An 18,587-nucleotide genomic window follows, 5' to 3' on the forward strand; every position below is an offset into this window, starting at 1 on the left:
CAGTAATTACATTGTGTACATTCTTTACATGTAAGGGTGGAACGGTAACAAATTATATACAGTAAATACATTATGTACATTTTACATGTAAGAGCGGAGGGGTACGTGTGTCATCAGATCACAATGCTCAGGGTCACCGGTTTCAGAGGTCTTTGCGTCGAAGCCAGGTGCGGGTATGGTGCCTGAAGCTGTTGTAGGGCTGGTCCCTTCTTAGTTCAACTGGTAGGGCGTTCCAGTACTGGGCTGCTTGCACAGGGAAGCTGTTACCTCTGTTTTTTTTTGTCGGAATCTAGGGGTTTGGAGGTAGAAAGTGTTGACTGTTCTGGTTGGACGTGCAGTGTTTTTTCTTATTATTCTATCCCTAAGGTATGGGGGGGCTGCATTGTTCAGACATTTGAATGTTAGTGTGACAATTTTGAAGGTGACCCTATCGCTAATTTTTATCCAGTTGTATTTTCTCTGCACATTTGAGATGTGCTCTCTAGCTGGGAGGTTCGGGGCCGTTCAGAGTGCATTATTTTGTAGGGTTTGAAGTTTATTGATGATGTATTTATTTGTGCCTGCATAAAGTGCATTGCAGTAATCCAGTTTTGAGAGGATTAGTGCATTGGCTAGGATAATGCAGCAAGCTGGTGAGAGGAAGGGTCTGCATGCTTTAATAGGTTTACCGGTATAGGCTGTGGATTAGGCCAGGGAGTTCACTTGTTTCCTTAGGGACAAAGTGGAGTCCAAATAGAAACCGAGGGTTTTCACCTTTTTGGCGGCGGGGATTATATTACCATCGATATTGAAGGAGCTGTAGTTGGAATCGAGTTTTTTTAGGTTGTTGGGTGAGCCTAGAATGAGGATCTCTGTTTTTTCGTCATTCCGGCAGAGGCCATGGGTTGCCATCCATGCCTGAATGAGGGTGTAAATTGTGTTTACTAAAGCTGTATCTGTAGTGAAATTGCCCAAAAGGGGGACGAGGATCTGGGTGTCGTCTGCATAATTTTTGTAGGTGACACCCAGTCTGTCCAATTTGTCGAATAGAGGTTTAGTAAAGATATTATACATCGTTGGGGAGACACAAGAGCCCTGTGGGACTCCACATGTTGTCGGGATAGGGTCTGCAGAGTTTAAGGTGGAGAAGACTTGCATGCTTCTGTTGTCATGAAAGGATTGGATCCAGGCTATGGCTTCACTTGAGAAGTGGGCGGCTGACGCTAGGTGTTTGCAGAGTACTGCGTGGTCCACTAGCTCAAAAGCCACCGACAGATCAAGGAGGAGTAGCATAGCTGTGTTTCCTTTATCGTTGACCTTGTCAATTTGGGCTTTGAGATCTATAAGGGCAGTCTCAGTGCCATGATGCGGTCTGAAGCCCGATTGACGAGTGCCGAGGAGTTGGTTGGTCTCCAGGTATTTTTGGATTTGGAGATAGGCAACTCTGTCAATTATCTTCAGGAGGAAATGGACAGTAGTGATGGGCCTATAGTTGGTGGGGATGGAGGGGTCTAAGGTTTGTTTTTTAAGCAGGGGGAAAGCCCAGGACTCTTTTAAGCTACTTGGGACGGTGCTAGATGAGAATGAGGCACTGATGGGTTTAGTGACGAAGGGGGCAAGGTCTCTAGCGGCATCCTTGATTATCTGGGCCGGGTAGTAATCGCCTTTGCAATTGGATGGTTTTAGTGAGGCAATGATTTTTTCAGTTTCATGAGTGGAAACTTTAGAGAATTTGAAGGGTGTTTGGCTAGGTTTGAGCATGGGCGTGGGCGTGCTGGGAATTTCACTAAGAGGGAGCGAGGCTTTTTTTATAGCAATTTTTGATAGTAGTGTTTTTACTTTATTTCCGAGGGCATTTTGGATATTGGTACACCATTGCTTGTCTTTGGGTACGTTATCAGGTAGTGATATGGAGGATTCGAGTTCTCGTAAGATTGCAAATAGTTCCTTTGTCTTGGAGCATGCTTTGGACATTCGGTCGTTATAGACTTCTTTTTTAGCTTGGATGATTGTTTTCTTATAATTCGTAGCGCACAGTTTGAGTTTAAGTTTATTTTCAGCTGTAGGGGAGTGTTGCCATACAGTTTCAAGCTTCCTTTTTTCCAGTCTCAGTTCTTTTAGATGGGGGGTGAACCAAGTATTAAGGTGGGATTGTTGTTTGATTTTACAGTTTTTCAGTGGGGCGATGGTGTCCATGGCTATGGCCATGGTGTCGTATATTTTAACCATGGTGTCTGGGTCAGAATCAAATGGCAAGGCATTGATGGTTCGGAGGAGCAGGGGTAGGATATTGTCTGGTGTGATGTTTTTTTCTGGATCTAGTAGGATCAGATGGTGCCATTGTTTTTCAATTCTGGACATCTTATTGAGTGTTAAGTAGAAATTGATGAGGAAGTGGTCAGTCCAAGGCTGGGGTGTAATTTTAGTGATAGTAGTAGGGCAATTGGAAGTGGCTACCCAGTCTAGTATTCTCCCTTTGTCGTGGGTGGGGGTGAGGACTTTTTGGGTGAGGCCATGCCCTTCAAGCATGGTAGCGATGGCTTGCGCTTGTCATTTGGGTCGTTAAGACCTAGATTAAGGTCGCCAAGGATCATTGTCTGGGATGACATTTTTGTGTTGCCCGCTAAGAGGCTGGATAATTCCTCTTCGAAAAGGCCTAAGGGCCCTGGTGGCCTGTAAATGAGATAAATAGTTAGGGTTTGGCATGGGGATATTGGTAATTTAGGGGCCAGGAGTTCACAGGATTTTATGGTGGGCAGTGTTGTTAACCTTACATTCAGGTTGGATTTGGCAATGATGGCTAAGCCACCACCTCTGGTGTTAGGGCGGTCTAGTCTTAGTAGTTGGTACTCTTTGGGCATTGCTAGGGAGAGGGCTGGACCTGCTGCATCATGTAGCCAGGTTTCTGTGACTGCTAGGAGGTCAAGGTTATCTAAGGTAAGGAGGTCGGCTATTTCAGTGGCATGGGTCATGACTGATCTAGCATTGATCAGTGCTCCTGTTATGGAGGATGTTTTAGGTAGACAGTTGGTGTTAGAAGTAACCGGGATGGCTTCTTTCATTAAGGTGCTAGCAGGTAATTGTGGTTTAGGTTGTGTTGTGCTCCTAGTCTGGTTTTTGGGTATGGTACGGCGGTTCAACTAGGCATTGCTAGGTAGCTGCGGTTTGTAGAGGGTGGAGAGTCTAGCGCAAAGCCTAGAGTTTCTGTGGAGACTAGGGCAGGGTGCATGTTTAAATTGGTCCATAGTTGCCAGTATAAACTGTAATAACAGCAGTGGGGCGTATGTTAATAGGGTTGTGCTAAAATGCATTCTGCTAGAGTTCAGTATATAGTACTATATAATGTATCGTATAGATAAGTGGGTTGAGAGCACAGGATCCTAAGGCTGGCACAGTAGGCGGTCACTCGATTAGGGCACAGTGGACTAGGATAAGGGTAAAACAACTATTCAGAGGTTCTAACTTCGCTACTGGGCTAGTCAATAGTCTAGGCAATAGTCAGAGTCAAGTGCTGTAGTCACAGATCGTAGTGGGCAATACAATGTGCAAACACGCATATGTTCACAGTGGTAAGTAAGCCTGGTAAGGAGCATGGTAAAATGTGGCCTACGAACAGCAAGAGGCAAGGTCAAGAGGGCAAATGTGGCAAATGTGGCCTAGGACAGAGCAGCATAGGCATATCATAAAGTTCAGCTGTGTGAGTGCAGAAAAAATGTTGTAGCAGGGGGGCTAGATGCAGTTTTGCCAAATGTTCAACAAAATACAGTTTCATCACGTGTATACAAGGTAGGCACAATATGCTGCAGCAAGGGGGACCTCTGCTCCTGCAGGTTCGGGCGGAGCTCCTGCTCCACGGAAGAGGGACGGTGGACTACTACAGCAGCTGGGACAGGCTAGGACAGGTATTGGCCTTGTTTCCCTGGGCCTTGGTAGGAGTGGGCCGGCTTCGCCTGCCTCCCAATCATACAGAACTCGGTAGGACTAGTGCTTACTGACAACATCACTACGATGTATTGTATTACCTCCGCAAATAAGGAGGAACCAGGCCATGTCCTCTATTGGAAGAAGCTCAATTAATCTGCCACTGGGCCATCCGCAACAACATTGGGCTGCAGGCTTTTCATCTGCCTGGCATACACAACCAATTAGCGGGTAACCTCAGCAGAGCAACAGCACAGTCACACGAATGGGAGCTTCACAGCAGCAAAACTGGCAAAATCTTTGCAAAATGGAGACATCTAACTCTGGACCTCTTCCCACAGCAGACAACAAAAAATGCCAAAGGTTTGCAAGCATACTCCCCCATCTGGACTCTCAAGGAGATGCATTCTCTGTCCAATGGACCAATGTCTTTGCTTACGCGTTCCCACCCATACCACTAATCAGGAAAACTGACCAAATGATCTGGAGGTACCCCTGCAAATTCATTCTGGTATCCCCCAACTGGCCGAGGCAAACCTGGCTCTCAGACTTCCTCCAGCTATTGGCAGACAATCTGCTTCCACTGGCAGCCCAGTTCAACCTGTTCTTGCAAAACAACGGCACAATCCTGCATCACGACCCACGCTCCGTTCAGCTAGCAGCGAGGCTCTTGATTACACAGAATTTGTCCAACTAAACATTCTGCAGCAGTGCCAGTTCATAAATTCTGCGGTGTGGGCACCTACAACAAACAAATTATACAGTCAAAAATTGAAGAAGTTTTGTACTGGTGTTCCCAACAACCCAATCTGGAACCGTGAACTGTGTGGCCACAAAAGGTCCTCCCGGACCTTCTGGCACTAGCCAAAGAGGAGCTTGCACTCTCCTCAATTAAAGTTCACCTCGCAGCCATTTCCTGATTTATGAGGCGCAGGAGAAAACCACCACTCTTTAGTGACAGGCTACTTAAACATTTTATGAAAGGGCTGTTCTGCTCTTTTCCTCCAATAAAAAGAATACCACCAGTGTGGATTTTAAACCTAATCCTCACAAGTCTTATGAAGGCGCCTTTCGAGCCACTAGCTACAACCCACAATAAGTGTGTTTCATGGAAGTTGGCCTTTTTAGTGGAGATAACATCCTCCAGAAGGGACTCAGAGTTGCAGGCTCTAGTCGTAGAGCCTCTGTAACTAATATTCACGAGGGATAAGGTGATTATATCTACCAACCCACACTTCATACCTTTGAATTACATAGTGATGAAATAGGTTATAGGAGGAACATGTTTGCGATATGCAAGGCATATGGATGATGTAGTGGTGGGTTGTGTTGTGGTGGATGTGTTTGCCTGTATATAGTTGTTATGAGTGAGGGAGTAATGCTTCATTTCTCAGTTGTTTGCTGATATTTTACATTGTTTTTATTCTTATGTCATTTAGGATAATAAGGAAAAGTATGTGGATGGCTTTGGTCCTCATGCTGAGTTGAATTGTTCTTTGAATTGGTGTTGGCATTTGTTTTTGATTCATTAAGTGTCTTGCTCCACTTTTCGCCTTTTTATTTTTCATGTTTCTGGTGGGTTGGGGAGGTTTGGTATATATTCTTTCTGTGTTCTTTACTAGTTTGCTTAATGGGGAACTTTTTTATTGCTTCGCTTGATTTATTGTAAGGCATGGGATGTATCTTTGGTGGGTATGGTTCGGAACAATGTTCTAGATTTATATATTTTAGCTGATTACAAGTTCGATGTATATTGGACTTTTTCATTCATGAAATGCTTTAGTTGTGTATGTGTGCATGTGTGTCTTTCCCCCCTTTTATTTATTTATTCATTTATTTATTTATTCGTTCTCACTGTATAGTGGTTACGGTGAAGATATATTGAATTTGAAGGCTGTACTATGGCTTCGCTGACTTTTGCAACATGGAATGTTAAGGGGGTAGAAGGTGCTATTAAGAGAGACAGGTTTTTGGCGCGGATTTGGAGGAGTCGAGCAGATGTGGTTATGCTTCAGGAAACTCATTTAACTGAGCAAAGTGGAGGGTACTTGGTCAGTCCAAAGTATTTGCATGTAATTTCTAATTATTATGATTCAAGATCAAGTGGAGTGAGTGTATTGTTTAGGAAAGGTCTAGCAGTGACAGTGAAAAAAAATACTAACAGATGATGAGGGTCGGATTTTGCTGCTTGATGTCATTTACGATGGGAAAATGATAACATTTGGGACAGTCTATGCTCTGTGATTGCCGACTGTTGACTTTCTCACCAAGTTGGGCCTGTTGCTAGATAAGATGGAGGGTGAGACAATTATTTTAGGTGGGGACTTTAATGTAGTTATGGATAATAATTTAGACCGGAAATCTGACTGCGGACACTCTGGGGAAAAGATAAGTGCAAAATTGCGTGAATTACTATTTAAGTATGAACTTGCAGATGTATGGAGGGAACTTCATCCGATTGAGAAAGAGTATACGTTGTATTCTCCTGTTCATAATTCTTACTCTAGGATTGATAATTCGATCACTAGTAAGGCGTTAATTAATCAGGTAGAGAGCTCCAATATTGGGGAAAGAAGTATCTCGGATCATTCTTTGCTTGATATGCAGGTGAACTTTAGAAATGTTGGTAGAAGATCTAGGAGATGGAGAATGCAGGCTGCTTTACTTAAAGATGATACTGTTATGTCAGGATTAGATAGCTGTTTGGGATTGTTTTAAGGCAGTTCTTAGGGGTGAACTGATTAGTAGATCCGCTCATGCTAGGAAGAAAAGTCAGGAAGAACTTATAAAGATCGGAGAAGAGGTGAGGTCTATGCAAAAGGTCTGTGCGGATAATGACTCGGTACAGAACAGGACACGTCTAAGGAAGTTGGAGTCTGAAGTAAAGGACTATGTACAGGTTTTGGTGGATAAAGGTATGTTTTATTCAAGGCAACGGTTTTGGGAGTTTGGGGATGAGAGTGGGAGATTGTTGGCTAATAAGCTTAAGGGAATTGCGGTGGATACGAATATTTCATCTATTCTGACGGATGCTGGTGTTACTTTAAACAAGACTGCAGAAATTTGTGAACACTTCAGAGGTTTTTATGAGAATTTGTATAGAGAAGATGTACAGCCTGAAGATGACAGTTTAGCAGCTTTCTTTGATAAGATTGCTCTTTCCAAGTTGTCTTTGAATAAAGAAAATCAGCAGGAGGCTATGATTGATGTGTCGGAGGTTAATTTGGCGATCTCGCAGATGAAAGATGGTAAATCCCCTGGACCGGATGGTATAGTCTCAGAATTTTATAAAAAAAATGTGAAGCCGTCTTGGCTCCTATCTTGTGTGAGGTCTATTATGTACTTATTGAGTCGGGCGAGATGTGTGACTCAATGAAGGAGGCTTTACTCATTGTGATCCCAAAGCCGAATAAGGATACTAAACGATCTGAAAATTATAGGCCAATTTCTCTACTGAATGTAGACTTGAAAACCTTTACAAAAATATGGGCCAATAGATTGAAGTTATGTATAGGTGATTTGGTTGATGAATCTCAGGTAGGTTTTATTCCAGGGCGTTTTGCATATGATAATATACGGACTGTGTTGGATGTGATTGGAGTACATTATGGGAAGGAATCAGACAAGATCATTGGTTTTTTCGATGCCGAAAAAGCATTTGACAGAGTCAATTGGAGATTCATGGAATATACTTTGTTGCAGATGGGTTTTGGACCTGTATTTATGAAGATGGTAGGATGTATTCATAATGGTGTTAGGGCTAGGTTGTTGGTTAATGGAGTTATCTCAAGGTTGTTTCAATTATCAAGAGGTACGCGCCAAGGCTGCCCATTGTCGCCGTTTTTGTTTAATTTGGCATTGGAACCACTTGCAGTGTATATTAGGCACTGTGAACTGATAAAGGGAATTAGTGTTGGGAAGGTTGAGGTTAAGCTTTTGTCTTATGCTGATGATATGTTGATTTTGTTGTCCAATCCAAGTGAATGTGGTGTTGTGGTAAGAGAGATGTTTGAGGAGGTTGGTAAATTGTCTGGCCATAAAGTTAATTGGGAAAAAACTGAGATTTTTCCGCTGTCTAGAACTTGCGATAATTGTATTAGGGACATTTGGAATTGTGGCTGGTCACCTGGGAAGGTCACTTATTTGGGGATTTGCGTTTTTGGGGATTTTCATAAAATAGTGCAATGCAATTTGGATAAGGTGTTGGCTAAGATGGCCTTAATAGTTAGGAAATGGGAAAAATTGAACTTGTCTCTATGGGCTAAAATAAATGCCATTAAGATGGTTCTGTTACCTAAAATATTGTATATTATTCAATCCATTCCATTGTTGATTTATAAAAACAATTTTTGAAGATTGAGAATCTCTTTCAAACTTTTTTGTGGGAGGTTGGGAAGGGGCCTTGTGTTCCGAAGTTCATTTTGATGCAGAAAGTAGATGACAGAGGTTTTGGCTACCCGGATCTAGTAAAGTATTATTGGTCCTTTTTACTTAAAAAGAGCTCCTATTACTTTAGAGAGGAGACTGTTAAGGAGCCGTTCTGGTTATGAATAGAGAGAGGGATATGTGCGCCGTTTCATTTGGATACTCTTTATTATATGGAAAAGTTGTCTAATAAGAAATTGGTTTTGAAGCCAATTGGGGTTACCAGACAGGTTTTGGGCGCTTGGTTTGCTGAGAATGGACAGATTTATGGTTTCAGTGAAGATGCCTCCATTTGGCATAATGAAGCAATAAAGATTGATAATAAATGTCTTCATTGGAAGAGTTGGGTCTCGAGGGGTATTTTGAAACTGGGGGATGTTTTGGATGGGACTCGGATGTTGAGTTTTGCGGAGTTAGTGGATAGATTTAATCTGGGTCAAAGAGAAATGGCTAGGTATTTGAGATTGGCTCCGATGGTTGAGCATAGAATTGCAGTGGTGGGTGGGTCCCTTGGAAAGAGACAAGAGATTAGTAATTTATTGGAGGGTCAGGAGTATGGTGCACGAATTTACATGAATTTCATTCTCATGAATGAGAAGCAGCTGTTGGCATCGGTTGGGTTGAGAATTGCTTGGTCGAATGATATTAGAAGGGTCATTTCTGATCTTGAATGGAAAGATATTTTGAGAGTGGGTGTGAATGTAGGGAAAGATTTAACTTTGCATTTAATTCGGCAGAAGATTGTGGGAAGATTGTATTGGACACCTGTGAGGATGTTTAAGTTGCGGTTGAGTTTGGATGATTTGTGTTGGAGTTGTGGTGCGAATAGAGGTACTCTTTTACATCTATTGTGGGAATGCCCTAGAGTACTGTCATTTTGGTGTGAGGTGATAGATAGGATTGTTTTCATTTTTGCAATGCGTTTACCTAGATCTGTGGCAAATATAATCTTGCTCTCGCACCTTGATAGGGGTGCTCAAATCAGAAAACATAATTTTTGGATTGATAGAGCTGTGATGGTTGCGATTAGATTAGTCCTCAGGATCTGGAAAACTAGGAAGCAACCAAGTGTTGAGGATTGGTTGATATACCTGAGGGTGTTGTCTAGGTATGATAAGGTTTTGTTGAAGAACAGAGGCAAGGAGGACGAGTATTTGTTGCTATGGGGTTCGTTTGATGCTCTCTATGATTGATATGCTCATGTATGGAACATTTTGGTGGCAAGTGGAGATTGGTATAAGGATTTTTTTTTTACTTTCTCTCTTATCTCTTTTGTTCTTTTCTCTTTTTTCATTTACTTGCCTTCTCATTGTGATGTTGTGTTTTGTCTTTGTGGTGTTTTATATGTGTACGGTTAGACATTTGGTGGGGTTCATTTAGCTGAGTTTTACATGGTTGATTTTATTGCAAGATTTGGTTTAATTGGTTTCTTCCTATTTTCATTTGAAAATTAGTGCTGTATTGTTTGTTTCAGCCTATGTGGAACTGATGTATTGTAAACCTAATAAACAGAAGTAAAACAAACAAAAAATACTACCTTGACTGAACAAAGTCCTTCAAAGCCGCAAGACAACTCTTCATAGCGTTCGGTCCATCAAATAAAGGAAAAGCTATTTCAAAGCAAGGTATTGCAAAATGGATTGTGATCTCCTTCTGCCATGCTAAAGCCAATAAACCACTGCAGGCAACAGCCAGGGCACACTACACAACAGCCTCAGCAGCGCTATGGTCCGGCGTGCCCATAAAAGACATTTGTCAGGCAGCTACGTGGGCGGTGCCTCACACCTTTACAAGGCACTACTGCCTACAAAGGCAACACGCAGAAAATGCACAAATGGGAAAGGCAGTCCAGCAACGTCTGTTTCAATAAGGTGAGCACAGAAGCTTCAGGGGTCATCTTTTCAATGTATGCACATAAAGTGTGAGCAGAAATGTTATTTTCAGTTTTTTTGCCTGATTATCTCCTCCAATTACATATTACTGCTGCGCAATCCATTCACAGCATGTTGTAGAGGAGGAGCCAAATTCCCCTACCAAAACCTCCACCCCCATGTTGCCACATGTTGGGAGCCGGCAAATTGCAACATGCGCAGTACCAGTGAGGATGCCTATGCCGCAAAGAATTCTTGAGACAAGGTATCCTTTGAGAAAACCCTATATGCATTCACGAAGAAGTAATGGTCTTCTGGAGAAAGTCCCGGAAGAAGACTGAAAATGAATGAGAAAAAGGATTGGTGACGTCACGTGAAGCAGAACTGAGGCACCTAGAGAAGACACAAATGAAGAAGGAACATAAACATTCTATAAGTTCTGAAGAGGAGGTGTCAAAGTTAAGCAACATTTCGGGATTGAAATGAAGATGCTTGTGCGAAGAAACACTGAAGAAAATGCAAGGTCATTTTATACTTGTACAGATGCTGTAACGCAAGCAGACGAAGTAATGCTGAGGCTGGCTATGTAGATTGCGGCGATGCACCAATGTATATTCAAAGGAATGTATAGAATCTGAATGTTCCACAATGCACTTTAGCAAACTTGAACCCAGTGAATAGAACGGTCTTGAAGTGTGGCGCAGTTGAAAATAGCCGATGGCAAAGGAAAATTCAAGAAAGGCTGGCTGGTCCAGCACCAAGAATCAAGGCCTGGTTGTCTGTCAAGAAGCTACATGAATGTGAGAAAGAAACACATTTCTGTTTGAGGTGGAATGAAAAAAATCTGAAGGTGTCAAGAGTTCATCATTTAATAGTGTTTTATGCAACAAAAAGCTCAAAAAACGTGGTCTCCAGTCACATGGTCATATGAAAATAGACTGTGGGTCGAGCTACACTGAAATCAGAAGATAAGACCATGCCACACCCCCTTTTATTCCCAGACACAGTGAGCTTCTACAAGGCCCGGTTCAAGGCCTAATTGAATGGCAGACGGCAGGAGTGATGATAGATAGGCTAATTGGGTGGGGAGGCATGACCAGGCCGACCCTCACAGCACCTTGGGAAACCAGCTTGCGTGCTGCTAGCAAGTGGAAATTCCAGAAGGGTACAAGTGTGCCAATCAATTATAGAGGGCCACGTATCAAGGAGCTCTATAGTTTGTGTAACCAATAAGGTGTCGAGTATTAATATGACAAAGAAGATGACTTACTTGGCATGGGCTTAGTTGCCCACCTGACATTAGAGACCCAACCACAACCCCCATCAGTATGGAACGTATTCCTAGATGTTCCTGTTAAACCTATCACATCCCCAAGTAGGTTTTCTTAGTTTGCCATGTAGTGTGACGTCAATGATGATGAGTTTTTACTATAAATGTGTGTTTTTTCATGTAACTGGTTGAGTTCTGGAGAATGCGAGATTATGCTGTCCGGCATCCGTTGATGTCCGTTGTAACTCCCTGTTTTAGATAATTGTTAATAAAACAGTACTAAGTTTTGCCAAATTCCTGAGTTGGTTTTATTATTAATGTATGAGTAAGTTCTGCATCCCCATCCATCTCCAAGTATTACAACCTCGTCTTAAAGGACCACGGGTCCCAGGGTTCAATATGAATCTATGAAAGATTCAATTCTGGAGAAGGGAGTAGTTTCTTACCAGTAACTCCATTTCTCCAGTGTTGGTATCTTTCATAGATTTACTTGCGCCCTTCAGCCCTGCCCCGGCAGGCATAAAACTTTTCTGATTGGAAAAAATTCCTACCAACTGGGCCTGGTTAAAATCTGAGGGCAAGCTGCTGGGGCAGAGCTATAAACTCAACGTCCCATTGGTAAGGACCAAAAGCACCCACAACAATGTAGATGGGACACACAAGGTGTCAAATTTTTTCCTTAAGGAAATGCATTATGGTATAGGTAACCGGAGAGTCCCAACCTGACGTTAGGGAATATTCACAACACGTGAATCTATGAAAGATACCAACGCTGGAGAAATGGGGTTTCTGGTAAGAAACTACTCCCATCTTACACACAAACGAGAACTCCCTTACACACCCACTCACACACACATACACACACAGATCTCCCACACACACAGATCACTTCCCAAACACGCACACACACAGATCACTTCCCAAACACACACACAGATCCCATCCACATGCATAGACACAGATCTCCTCCCACACACACACATGCACAGATTTCCCACACACATATAATCTCTCATTAACACACAGATCTCTCACAAACAGATCTCTCCCACAGACATATCTCTCCCCTTCATACACATACAGATCCCCCCCACACACACAGATCTAATTCTCTCACACACATCTCCCCTGAACACATCACACACATCGTCTCACACATAGTTCCCCCAGACACACAGAGATCTCTCAAACATACACAAAGTCAAACAAACACACACACGTGCACATTCAAAATCTTGCACACACAATGAAATAAAGTGAAACCTGCATGCAAAATATCACTGGTTTTTGTTGCGTTTTACACACCTTTTGCTCACGTGCTGTGGCTGCTTCAGTGGGCTTCTCTTAGTCTTGAGGTTTCCACTGTGACTCTCTCACCATTATTTTAGATTTACATGTGTTTTGGGTCTATTTCTAAGGTAATGCAGGCTTCCCTGCTCTTTCATTGAAGCATACCCAATTTCACTTAGAAATAGGGCTGTATATGTGTCCACAAACGACACGACTGTAATACACTCAATTGATTTGTGAGACTGCTGACCTAGCAGGGGTCCCCAAACTTTGCAGTCTGACTGACCAGCTTCAGAGGGTCCTGCCACATTGCAAGGGATGTGAGCTCCCTGCTATGCCAGTGACTCATTCACTTAACAGATGGCCCGCATCCATGCAACCATTGAATACATTAGATAGTCCAGGAGCTAGTTAGGGGATATCTCTAAAGTAAACCTGGTGACTTACCCATTTGCATCTGCTTAGATGCAGATGTGGCTTCTTGAGTTGTGATTCTATTTTTCAGCTTCTAAACATTTGCTTACTCCAACTTTGGTAGATCCATGGCACAAATACATTTAGCCAGTTCTGAAGGTGGAATGTCATTGGAGTACAATCTATTAAAGCACATTGAAAAATAGGATTTAGCCCCTTATTTGTGATCATTACTGTACCACTTTCAACAACAAAGGACACTAGGATCTTCTTCAGTGTTTTTTTTAACTTCCATCTATCAATTTATCCACCATGTGTTTAGTTCTTCCCGCCTTCCAGGATTCGTCCTGCCTTCCTGTGGTCGCACCCCTAACTCCACTCACCTTGGAAACATTTCCTTCTGTGACATCCCCTGGGTGTCCTCGACACCAGGCATCCTCAGTAAAGGACAGGCATAGACAAGGAACTCATCTGTTTGCTCCTGGTAGGGCCAAGCACCATGTATTCTACCTTCTATTCCTGGATACACAGCGGAGTACAGGTCCCCAAACTTTGCTGCCACCTGCCCTCAGGATTGTTCCTCTCTTTAATGATTCTTCCCGCCTTCCCAGATTCTTTCAGCTTTCCCGCATTACAGGATTCTTCCCGTTTTCCTGTGGCTGCACCACTAACTTCACTTACCTTGGGAGGAATATCGGACTCTGTACCTGGTTTACTTCCTCCTTCATTGCCAGGGCACTCAGCAGAGCAGCAGGTCCCCTGACCTGGCTGCCACACTCTCTCTGGATTCTTCCTGAGAGTGGGTAGCATTGACTCCCAGTTGGAGCTTGAATTCCAAGCCATATGATTGACTACTCTGCCACATCAGAAAAATCCCACTTCATCTTTTGCAAAAGAGAAATACCTGTTGCGAACAGTTAAACATACAAAACGAATTAGGCCTGCTTTGTGCTCTTGTCATTTTTATACTGTTATAATTTCTTAGTTGCCCCATACAAATATTCTTTTGCAGCACGTGCTTAAGTGTAGTGCAAATAAAAGTAGGCAATGCTACCCCATTGCATTGGATATGAATGGAGTAGCCCCCTGTTTAGTCCTGTGCCTGGCTGGTAATGATTAATAGAACAGACTGTATATCTTACCGTCCCAGGGCCATCTCCAGCAATCAGTGTGGGGAGGCGATGGCCGCATTGAGTGCACACCTTTGGGAGCGTCCAGTGGCCAAGTTAACAGTGATTTTAACAACATGTGACATCTAGAATTCCTGCTTGGGCAGAGTTTGATGCAGGTTTTCTCTGCTCAATATGAAAAGATTGCTCCACATCTTAGCATAATTGCAATGACGGAAGGTGTGTCTGAAGGTGGTGTGTGCCGTAATTGAAGCTTGTGTTGTCTCCTGCCGACATCGTCAATATCTGTCATTTCCCAACACCCAGACAGTACAGCATTGCTTGCTAATTATTGTTTGTGCGGTCATGGAGCTGCAGATCCCAATTTCCCATTTCAGTTTTTTTCTTCTTTTTTTTCTCAAGGAAGTGAGTTTGTATTATCAGATACGACAAAGGAACTTTCAGTAGAATATTATGGGAAATACGAGCTGAAACAACATGGCGTCGGTGCGCAGCCATTTTGGACACTCATCTCCCATCAATGTAATTAAAGCCTGCGTCTCTGCGGGCCTGGTAAAATGAACAAGTATTTCAGTAGCGAAAGCAGAGCAAGGTCACATAACTACATAAATATTGTTGCTGAGTGGACAAACTGTGGAGAATAGTTATTGTATTGTCCACTGCAGGACGAATACAGGGAGGGAGTCGGAGCGTTCTGCAGGTGCATGATAAGGGGTTCTGGGAATGAATGCAAGGAGAAGGGCGCTGGGTTTTTCCACTCCTGACTGATTTTTTTCCACTCTCTGCCCCTTCTGCTTGTGATCTGCTCTTCGGCCGAGGGTAGTCACAGCTGAGAAGGGCGGGGACATGTCCCCATAAAGAGAAGAGGGTATTCTGTGGAAAGCAATTACAGTGAATAAAGGGCCTATAACGAACAATTGCATTTTTATTATAACGATTAATCTAAGTGTGATTTTTTTGCCTGTCTGAGTCCAATAACTTGTTTTGCCAGGGGCCGGGGAAAACGTAAGTATAAAGGTTCTCCCCACGTGGTCAAGCAAAATCAAAACAAATGTGAAATATGTCTCACGGTGCGCAGCCTTGGCATGTTCACATAGCATTGGCCTCAGCCAGATTAGTGTTGTTTGTTGACTAGATGTCAGCATGCCATGCCCTGGCCCTAAGAGTTTACCATCATGGGCAAGAGGATCAACGATAAGCAACTTATCAGCAACTTGAGAAAGAGTTTGGAGAGCAACTCCTCTTCTAGAATAAGTAAGCGTGTTTTGGTCCTGGCTTTGGAGCGGGCAACGCTGTCACACGCCTGTTCACTCCATAATGCCTCGTTCATTGTTAATATTGTATACCTTTTGGGCAGATGTGACTCACATTAAGCTAATTGAGAGGTCTGACACTATCCCCAATACAGCTATTAGTTCACATGAATCGACTCCCCCTACCGAAGCACCTGGGTAAGGTCTGCAGTCTTGGGGGCTGCAGCTCATTCTTTTTGGCACCACACTAGTGCTTTATATTCTTAATTGCATCTCGGTCCTCGCAGCTTGTGCTTAGGCCATCCATATTATTTTTGATTAGTGTGTTTTTCCATCTGCCTCCCTGCGGCGTGTCCACTGGTCAGCCTTCAATTGGTCACCTGTGTTGCGTGTGTTTGGTCTACATTGCACTTTCATCTGTAATTGTTATTATTGACCGCCTTGCAGGCTGTGTGTTGGTTAGCCCTGATCAACCCCCCCCCCCCCCAGCGCAATTCCTGTTTTTCTGGCATTGGTGAATTATCATAATTAGTCTTAGGGCTTTTCTCCCTTCTGTGCGTTCTTGCATTTGCTGCTGTGCTTAAAAATTAAGCTTTTCCCTCTTCCTAGACACTTGACTCTAGATTGTGCCATTGCTGCTGGTTGTAGTTGGTGTAGTGCATTTCAGTTTCTCCCTCTCTCCCTCTCTCTGCACTCTCCCTCAATGGTGCTCTCTGTCTCCCCTATCTTCTCTAATTGCTACTCTAGCACCTATCCTATCCCTCTGAGGAAGTCTGGATGGAAACGTTCAAGATGGATCTCCTGGTCTCCAATCCAGGCCTCCCCACCGATGACAGGTGTGGGGTGCAATAACCCTCAATGTCATAATGGAAGGCAGGAGGAGGGCTCCCCATAATAAAAGGCCCACTGTGAATCCACATGGAAATTAGGCCCTGCAATGCCTAAAACGAAAAGGGGTGAATTCAGGCAGCAAAGCCTGGGGATGCCTGAAGATGTTCCTTGCCACACATGAGGGAAAGACCTCATGATACTTTGAAAAAGATCTGGAAAGTCTGAGTCCGTATTGGCAGAAACTGCGGCAGGCAGCATATAAATAAAATGACCAGAGTGTGTGCAGGTTTGCACTGCAGAATGGAGTTTTGTACTTTGACCAAATGTATTGCCTTCAAAAACCACTTTTCCTTTTTCAGTTAAAGACATGCTCTGCAAAATGAGTGCAAAACTTTCAATTTAAGGGTTTGGTTCCTGTCATGTTGGGAGCCTGCAGAGTTAAAATGCTGCAGTCAAAAATGAAGGCCTTTTTCAACAGCTGGGACTACAAAAGACATTTCGATCTTGCCTTAAGTAACATTTTGTAAAACCAGAGGTACATGAAAGTCTTGAGAAGTGTAGTTATGTTGCCCAGATGTAACCACTGTATGCAAAGAACAATGTTGCATTGATATTTCAACATATAACAACCACACTTGGAGTGAAGCAGGGAGCTGGAGTAGCTCATTGGGAGGACAGAGAGAGGCCTTGACTGGCCCCTTTGATGGTGCTGCAGTGAAGCACTGGCGTCCATAGAGGATCATAAAGCCCTTTTCTCCTGTAAGTATAGACCTCCCCAGCCATAGATTAAACAAGTCCTATCTTTTTAAGCACTACCCTAGAGTGTCTCCATAAGGAAAAATCATCCATTTTATCTGTTTGTCAGATTTAGCCATTTTTCTATTGAAAAGTATTTTATTTGCCTGTGCATTGTGGTAACTCTCCCATTGACAAATCCTTTGTTCACCTGTGCATTTAAGTCATTTTTCCTAAGGAACAAAATCATCCATTATTTACCTGTTGATTATAGTCCTTTTCCCCCTGAAAAGTCCTTGTTTGTCTGCATAGTTAAATTATCTTCCTGTGGAAGAATCTGTTGTATGTCCATGTATTTTTGCCATTTCCCATTTAAGAATTCCCAGTGTGTGTGTAGATCCTTAGTATATTTGGCTTATTAAATCAATTAATTCCCACATTAATTCACCGGATAGGGACAGGTAGCATTCAAAACTACCTATCCCTTCTCTGTTTCTTGCGAGTCATTATATGTATAAAATATTCCCCAGGAGGTCAGTTCATTAAGAGCTGAAAACCCATTCCTCCATGCACTGAAACAGTGTTTTAAAAACAAATTCTCATTTTCATCTGTCATATTCCACCCAAACTGTGGTTCCCATTGTGAGTAATCCCTTTGCCCAAAGTCTCCCTGTTATATGCTTCTGTCATTGTAACTGAAAACCGAGTCATTTCCAGCCCCAGTAAACTTTGTGTGATTTGCATTTTCGTTTTTCTAAAAATGTCTTTTCACCTTTTAGAAACTGTTTTTCCTAAAGTATTGCCCTTCCCCGATGATAGTCTAAGCTTAGATTTGACATTGCCTTTCCTTCGTTTTTCTAAATATTTCTTTTAAACTTTGAAAACTCGTTTTTCCTACTTTATCGTTCTCCCCTTATAATCCCCTTATCACGGATTTGCATTGTATCCACTTTATTGTTTTATTTTTCTTTCTCATGTGTTGCCTGTGTTTCAATCGAATTTCCTATGTGTGGTAGCTAATCTGTTTTAAAGCCCTAATTGTCCTCTAGTCTAAGCAGCCCGAAGTACCCTTGTGTGCTGTCCCATAGTAGTAGTAACAAATCATTGAAAACCCATTTATCCATTGTCGCAGGGGGGATCGCTTATCCTTAATGCAATCAATTGAATGAAATTGTTTTGTATTGCTTTTCATAAAACAAAATAGGAGTGTCATCACAGCATCTCTTAACCTGGTTACTTTCTAGAAGGTTGTGCATTTGTATTGCCACAACATTAGTGGCTGCTGTTATGTTCTGATTGGACATTAAAATAATACATTAATAAAAGTATTCCTTGACAACACACCAGCCTGGTTCTTGGTCCATTGTGACAAAAGGGTGAGGGTGAAGGTTGGGTGCAAGACGACTTGGAGGCGTCCTTAAAAAAGAATTCTGTGTAATAATAAAAAGCGTTTTCATTGCGCGCCATG

General features: G+C 42.8%; 1 protein-coding gene across 7 annotated transcripts in view; it reads left to right on the plus strand.

The window, feature by feature from the left end:
• Positions 1-18,587, plus strand: part of SHANK2 (SH3 and multiple ankyrin repeat domains 2) — a 4,166,579-nt gene that overhangs the window by 2,079,980 nt on the left and 2,068,012 nt on the right. The window lies entirely within an intron of this gene.

Source organism: Ambystoma mexicanum, chromosome 11 (assembly GCF_040938575.1).
Source record: "Ambystoma mexicanum isolate Mex_15411 chromosome 11, UKY_AmexF1_1, whole genome shotgun sequence".
In the NCBI taxonomy this organism is placed as follows: domain Eukaryota; kingdom Metazoa; phylum Chordata; class Amphibia; order Caudata; family Ambystomatidae; genus Ambystoma; species Ambystoma mexicanum.